The sequence below is a fragment of the Portunus trituberculatus genome, chromosome 10 (assembly GCF_017591435.1).
Source record: "Portunus trituberculatus isolate SZX2019 chromosome 10, ASM1759143v1, whole genome shotgun sequence".
Classification (NCBI taxonomy): Eukaryota; Metazoa; Arthropoda; class Malacostraca; order Decapoda; family Portunidae; genus Portunus; species Portunus trituberculatus.
The window spans coordinates 4,779,083-4,786,582 of record NC_059264.1 but is presented as its reverse complement, the minus strand read 5'-3'; the positions used below and the strand labels follow the sequence as shown (position 1 = coordinate 4,786,582).

Here is a 7,500-nt window from a genome sequence, read left to right as displayed (position 1 = left end):
CCTAATCTTACCTTTATTTTACCATTTCCTCCCCTAATCTTACCTTTCTCTCCATCGCCTTCCTCTTTCCTTTTAGCGTCACAAACATTTAATTATTTTTCCTAATGTTACCTTTTTTAACCTTTCTTCTCTAACCTTACCTTTCTAAACCTTATTTACTCTTTCCCTCCACTGTCACAAACACATAATCATCTTTCCTAATCTCTCTCTTATTTTATCTTTTCTTCTTCTAATCTTATGTTTCTCTCTATCGCCTTCCTCTTCCCTTACACTATCACTAATATTACCTTTATTTTACCTTTTTCTATAGTCTCTTTTTTTATGCAAGAGAGAAACTATCCTAGAGCAACTAAAGGTGAAAATAGAAAAAGGTCCACTTGAAATGTAAGTTCCCTAAAAATTGGTTAAAGAATAAGCCAAAAGATAGGGACAAATGTCTTACAACCTTCCTATCACTTCCTATCACCAACATAACTAACACAGCCATTTACTCTCCCCATCTCCCACATCCCCATTCCTTCCCCTCCCCTTCCCCGTCACCCAAATAACGCAGGGTGAGGACGGCTGGCACTTCCCTCACCACACGGACAGTACCTGGGTCTCACTTCACCTTCAGGACGCAAATGACAACCCTCCTACCTTCACCTCCGCCCACGCTCACCTGTCGCTACCTGAGGACACTCCACCTGGCTCCTACCTGGCCTCCTTCCGGCGCATGACGACGATGGGGTGAGTGTGGGAGAGTGGGAGTGGGTGAGTGAGTGGGAGTGAGTAGAGGTGACTGGGGTGAGTGGGGGGGAGATAGGGTGAGTAGGGGTGAGTGGGGTAGAAAGGGGTGAGTTGGGTTAGTGAAGGGGTGAGTGGGGTGTGATGGGATGAGTGGGGAGTGAGTGAGGGGGAGGGAGTGGAGAGAGGTGAGAGGGGAGGAAGATTAGGGGTATTATCAGGTTTTCTTCGTATATGGCAAAAGAGATTATTGACTTTCCATGTGTGGGAGAGAGAGAGAGAGAGAGAGGGGGTTAGGGAGTTTATATTTGTGTATCATTATTTTTAAGTCACTTTGTATGCACTTACTATCTATCTGTGTGTGTGTGTGTGCGTGTGTGTGTGTGTGTGTGTGTGTGTGTGTGTGTGTGTGTGTGTGTGTGCGTGCGTCTGTCTGTCTGCCTGTCACTCTGTTTGTCTAAGTCTTTTATTTACATTTCGCATGCGTATTACAAGAACAGATGACAACAATGCACTTCCTCCACTGTTCTATTTCCAGCACACGCAACGTCCTATCATCATCTTTAACGGAGGCAACCTTTCCCACACACACACACACACACACACACACACACACACACACACACACACACACACACACACACACACACACATACACCTCGTTTTTATTGGTCAGGAAAGGGTCTCATTCTTGTTATTATTACCTAACTCTTATATATCATTTCCATTCCATTTTTATTCTCTCTCTCTCTCTCTCTCTCTCTCTCTCTCTCTCTCTCTCTCTCTCTCTCTCTCTTCCACTTTTTTTTCTATATTCTCTATTTCTTTCCTTCCTTCCTTCCTTCCTTCCTTTTTTTTATTTTCCATTTTTCCTGTTTTGTTTATTTATTTTCAACGTTCATCTTCTCGACTTTCTCTGTCTTCACTCCTTTTTTTTTTCTCATCAGCCTCTTTCGACTTTTTTTTTCTTTGCTCTATCCACTGCTTGTTTGTTTTCATTCTTTCTTTTTCTCTTTTCATCCACTGTCCTCATCTTTTTTTTCTGTCCATGCTGGTTGTTTCTGCTTTACTTTCTGCTCTCCTCCTCCTCCTCCTCCTCCTCCTCCTCCTCCTCCTCCTCCTCCCATTAACAGGATTTCGTCTCCCACTCTTTCACTATTTTTTATCATTATTATCTTAGTATTTGAAAATCCATCCAGTTTCACCACACTTTATTTCTTTTTATTTATTATTTTTCTCGTGTTTTCTTCCTTTGGTTACCTGTTATCATCATTATCACCTGCCCTTGACACATCTGCCTTTTTATCACCTTTTTTTTTTTATCAAGTTCGCACGTTTCAGTTTTATCTATTTATTTATTTATTTTTTTTTTTTTTGTCACATGCTCTCTTTGATTACGTGCCTTCTTTCTAGTTTACTCCTTCAATGCATTTCAAACCTCCGCAGGTACAATGATTAACACGTTTCTTTATCACTTCGTCCTTTCAGTGTTTGCGTTTCCCAGAACCTCACCTTTGTCACCCTCGTTTCTCTCTTGACATTTCACCCTTTCCTCGAGTTAGGGGTAGCCGGAGTACAGGTGAAGACAGGTGAGGGCACAGGTGAACTCACAAATTAACCAGCTCACAAAATAATCAACCATGTTATTGCCAGCTGCTCACCTTCTCCTAATTGGATCTTGTTACCTGCCCTCCATGATCCTCACCTACCTTAATTAACGACCCTTACCTGCACTAGAACCTCTCTTATCTGAGTTCACCTGTAGCTTCCCACGGGTGGTTCTACTCTAATTGGTGTTTTTACTCCGTTGAATGGCGGTGGAGTTGAAAGTTAGCGTTGGAAATTTCAGGGTGATTCAGTTGAGGTGGAAATAAGAGAGCCGGGTTATGGGAAAGGGATGGTAATGTTTTGGTGAGTAGAAGCTTAATGTGTTTATTGAGTTGGTATGGATGTTGGCGGTAAATAGAAAGCCAATGGTGAGTAAGGGGGTGATATAAGGAAAGAAAGTTTATATTGAATTAGAAAACAAGAGTGACATCATAGAAAAGATTAGTATTTTTATTTATTGAATTGATAAGGACGTTGTTGGTAAATAGAAAAGCGGTGGTAAGGGATGAAATAGGGCGACAAAATTTACACTGAATTAGAAAAAAAAGTAATAGATGAGATAAAAATATTAATGATTGTGTTTTATTAAATTAGTAAGAAAATTGTTGCTAAATACAGAAATAATGATGAATAAGGATAAAAAGAAAAAATTATATTGAATTGGAAAAACAATAGTAAGAGATGATAGGAAAAGATTAATAACTGAGTGTTTATTGGATTGGTAAGGAAGTTGTTAGTAAATAGAGAAATAATGATGAAAAGGATAAAGAAGAGAAAGTTTATATTGAAATAGAAAATAAGAGTGACAGATGATAGGAAAAGATTGATAAGTGGAACCATGCGTGCTTTGGGGTCCGAGGGGTCTCCAAGTGCACGGGTTCGAATCCTGTCCACGGTCCGAGTGTAGGTTGGGCTTCCTCACTCGGGGCAACGGTTTCCTAGCGGGTGGGATTTGAGATAGGAGGTACCACAAAAAGTATCCCCTTTAGCACATAAATTCCCCTGAAAAACCCACATGATATAAATAAGTAAAAAAAAAAAGTGTGTTTATTGAATTACTGTGAAAATATTTGTTGATGGATAAAGAAACAATGATGAATTAGGGGATGAAAGAGGAATAGAAAGATTATATTGAATTAGAAAACAAGAGTGGCAGATGACAGGAAAAGATTAAGAAGTGAGTGTTTATCGAATTAGTATGACAGATATTTGTTGGTTGATGAAAAAAAAATATTGAATAAGGAGAAGAGAGAAAGACTATATTGATTTAGAAAAGAAGTATGGTAAGTAATGGGAAGAGATTGTAAAAATGAAAAGAGGGGAAAGATTAGGAGTTGTGGGTTTATTGAATTGGTATGAAAATAGTTGATAGTAATTGAAAAACTGATCACTAAGGGAGAGAAAGGTTATATTGAATTAGAATATAGTTTTATATCATTAGTTGGTAAAAGAAAACGCAATGCTGAATAGTGAGAAGGAAGAGGAAGAACAGCGTTACTTTGAAGTTTGTAACATTTATTAACCGCCACAAAAAATAAAGTTTACTGGAAAAAGTTAAAGAAATAATGAATAAAATAGAAAAGAAAAAAGTAAGATTGACATTTCTAGTTTCACATAAATGGAATAGAAAAAAAAATACTAGTTAGCAATTCACAATAGCTTAATGAATACGGAGAAATGAATGAAAAAAAAATAACAGATTAGCGATTAAAGTTTATATTGTGCAAGCATGGAAAAGGTTACGGTCAAATGAAACGGAATGACAAAATAGACGTGGGAAAAGGAAAGGAAGAATATCGTTGACATTTTTACCTTTACTGGACTGACACGGAACTAGAAACTGGTGTCAACAGGAAGCAGTGATAAATGGTAGACGAAGAGACGAAGGAAGAATAGAAAGAACTTAAGCTGTATGGCCTTCACTGGGCTGCCATGGAACAGAAGATGGTGAAAGTGAAGGAAAAGTTATGTTAGAAAAAAAATGGAATGAGAAGAGAAAAATAGATTAACATTTTTTTTTTTTCAAAACCAACATGAGAGAAAAAAAAAAAGGATGTAACGGTAAATAAGACGAAAAATGAAGAGAAATATTATCTTTTTTAGTTTCCCTTGGTTAGGTTAGATTTGAAATAAAGAGGCACATGATAAAACATGCAAAAACAAATAAATACATGGAATAGGGAGACGAGAAGGAAAATAACGAGGAAAAGGAGAAAACAAAGAAGGTTGATGAAGTTCTTGCTCTGCCACAAACAATAAGAGAAGGAGGAGGAGGAGGAGGAGGAGAAGAAGAAGAAGAGAAATTGAATAATGGGAAGTGACAGGAAGGGATGTTATTAATTGTGTTAGAAATTAAAGATAGCACCAAGACAAACAACAATAAAACAAGAACAATAAATAAAATTAAAGACTGAATGAGGAAAGTTCGTAGGAGAAAGAGGAAGAGAAAGAGGAAGAGGATAAAAGGAGGAGGAGGAGGAAGAGGAGGAAGAGGAGGAGGACTAGAAGAAGGCGTGATTGATAGTTGTATGAAAAAAAAATGCATAATGATATCTAGGACAAGAAACAGAGGAAGAAGAAAAAGAGAAGGAGGAAAATGGAAGGAAAGGAAAGAGGAAGGAAAGAAGAAAAGGAAATAAAGTAAAAACAAAAAAGAGCATGTATGATTAGATGATGATGCTTGCGGAAAGAACAACAAGAACGACAACAACAACAACAACAACAACAACAACAACAACAACAACAACAACAACAACAACAACAACAACAACAAGATGGAGAAAAGAAAAAGAATTGATGAAAAAAAGAGGGAAAAGAAGGTAAAAAGAGAAAATGAAGAAAACAACATATGATGAAATAATGACAAGACTGATACCAATAACAACAACAACAACAACAACAACAGTAGATAAAACAACAACAATGACAACAGCAATAGCAATAAACAGCAAACAACAACAACAAAAACAATAACAATAATAAACCAAAAACAGAACAACTACCAAAAACAAGAACAATAACAACAATAGCAACAACAAAAGCAACCACCACCACCACCACCACGACCACGACCACCACCACCAGGCTCGTATCGTCACACTGGATCTACGAAAAAGGAAGGTTGCAATAAAATAGTCACGTTATGGCGAACTGCAGCATAACCCTTACCGATACATAATGCTTACTTTGTGGCGCCCATAAAGAGCGACTGTGGCTTATTGGAGAGAGAGAGAGAGAGAGAGAGAGAGAGAGAGAGAGAGAGAGAGAGAGAGAGAGAGAGGTTATCCAGATTACACTATTTCCTAACTCACTCTTGTATTAAATAGTTTACAATAAATTAGGGCAAAGTTAAGGAATTAGTTATTAGATCAGCTAGTCAGTCACTCAGTCAGTTGTTCAATCAGTCAGTCAGTCAGTCAGTGAGTCAGTCAGTTAGTCAGCCACTTGTCCGTTCATTCATTTAGTCAGTCATTCAATTATTCAGTCAGTTAGTCAGTTAGTCAATTATTCAGTCAGTCTGTTAGTCGTTCAGTCACTCAGTCAATTGTTCAGTCAGTCAGTCAGTCAGTCAATTATTCAGTCAGTCAATCAGTCAGTCAATTATTCAGTCAGTCAGTTAGTCGTTCAGTCACTCAGTCGGTCAGTTGGTCATTCAGTCGGTCAGTCAGTCAGTCAATTATTCAGACAGTCAGTCAATCAGTCAGTCAATAAATCAGTCAGTCATTCATTCAGTTATTCTATCACTCAATCACATTTTTGTTCATTATATATCCCTATTTGAAGCAGAAAGGTAGATGAGGAGAAGCCTTCTACTCTACTATCCTTCTCTACCACTAGTCAAACACGTAACCACAGCAAAACACCCCCAATGAGAGCACCTGGATCCCTCACTGTTTCCCATCTTACCTATCCCTGTAAACTTCACTTATAACTTCCACAGTAGCAAAACGTCTTCACATCTTCACATTTCACAACACTCCCAGGCTTAAATGTATATAAAAATTCTTCAAGTCTTTTTTATATATCGTTGTTGCAAGTTACACGATCTTGTTGCGTCTTGAACTTATGATCTTAGCACCTACTTTAGTGTATTCCATCTCCTATTTACTCTTCCACCTCTTCATTTTCGTTTCCTTTTTCTTACGTCCAGTTACTCAATTTTTTCCTCCATATCTCCCTACACAAATTACCTCCATCTTTCCTCCACCTACACCGACTTTCCTCCATCCTTCCTCCACCTGTTCTCCAATTTTGACTATCCTGCCTCTCTTCTACCATAGTTAAATTAGCAGTTTTCTAAAATAGTCAAACTTCAAACGCAGATTTCTCCCTTTGCATACCTCACTTCTCTCTCACCTACTTTCGTGTATCCCATCTATTTATTCCTCCAGCTCTTCATTCTATTTACCTTCTTTCTTACGTCTTTCATTTCTGGTTTCTCGGGGAATAACAAGCATGACATCCAGACGAGGTGAAAAGAAAGTGATGGAAAGAAAAGAGGGTTAAAAAAGCTCTCTAAAAGTACCAGGCCGTCAAAGGGAGAAGAGGGGAAGCGAAAAATCTCCCTCAGTCTTTTTTTAATGTATGATTTCCGAGTAAGGTTAGCACTAGAGGGAAGAACACAAGAAAAAAATTGGTTTGTAAAGGTGGCAGAGCTTAAAGGAGAGAGAGAGAGAGAGAGAGAGAGAGAGAGAGAGAGAGAGAGACAGACAGACAGACAGAGAGAGAGAGACAGACAGAGAGAGAGAGAGCCTACAATTATGAGAACTGTCTTGAAAGAGGTTCGTTTTAAAGGAAGCGCCAAAAGTACCTCCAGTAAAGCTAATCTCGTTTTCCTTGAGGTAGTAAAGACATCCTCGTTTTCTACAAGGAGTGAAGACAGCACCGTTTTCTTTTCTTGAAGGAGTAAAGGTAAAGACTTTCTTAAAGGGGAAGAGTAAAGGAGAGGAGTAAGTAAAGGGAGTAAGTAGAGAAGAGTAAGGAGAGAAGAGTAAAGAAGAGTAAAAGTAAAAACTCTCCCATTTTCTAAAAGGAGAAGAGATCAAAACATTTTCTTAAAGGACTAAAAGCTAATTCTCCTTTTCTACAACGAGTAAAGGTAAACACGTTCCCATTTTCTTGAAGTAGCAGCAAAAATACTCCCGTTTTCTTTGCAGGGCGGCGATG

General features: G+C 38.2%; 1 pseudogene; it reads left to right on the top strand.

Annotated features, from left to right (window-relative positions):
- LOC123501848 overlaps positions 1 to 7,500 on the top strand; it is a 363,959-nt pseudogene that overhangs the window by 296,775 nt on the left and 59,684 nt on the right.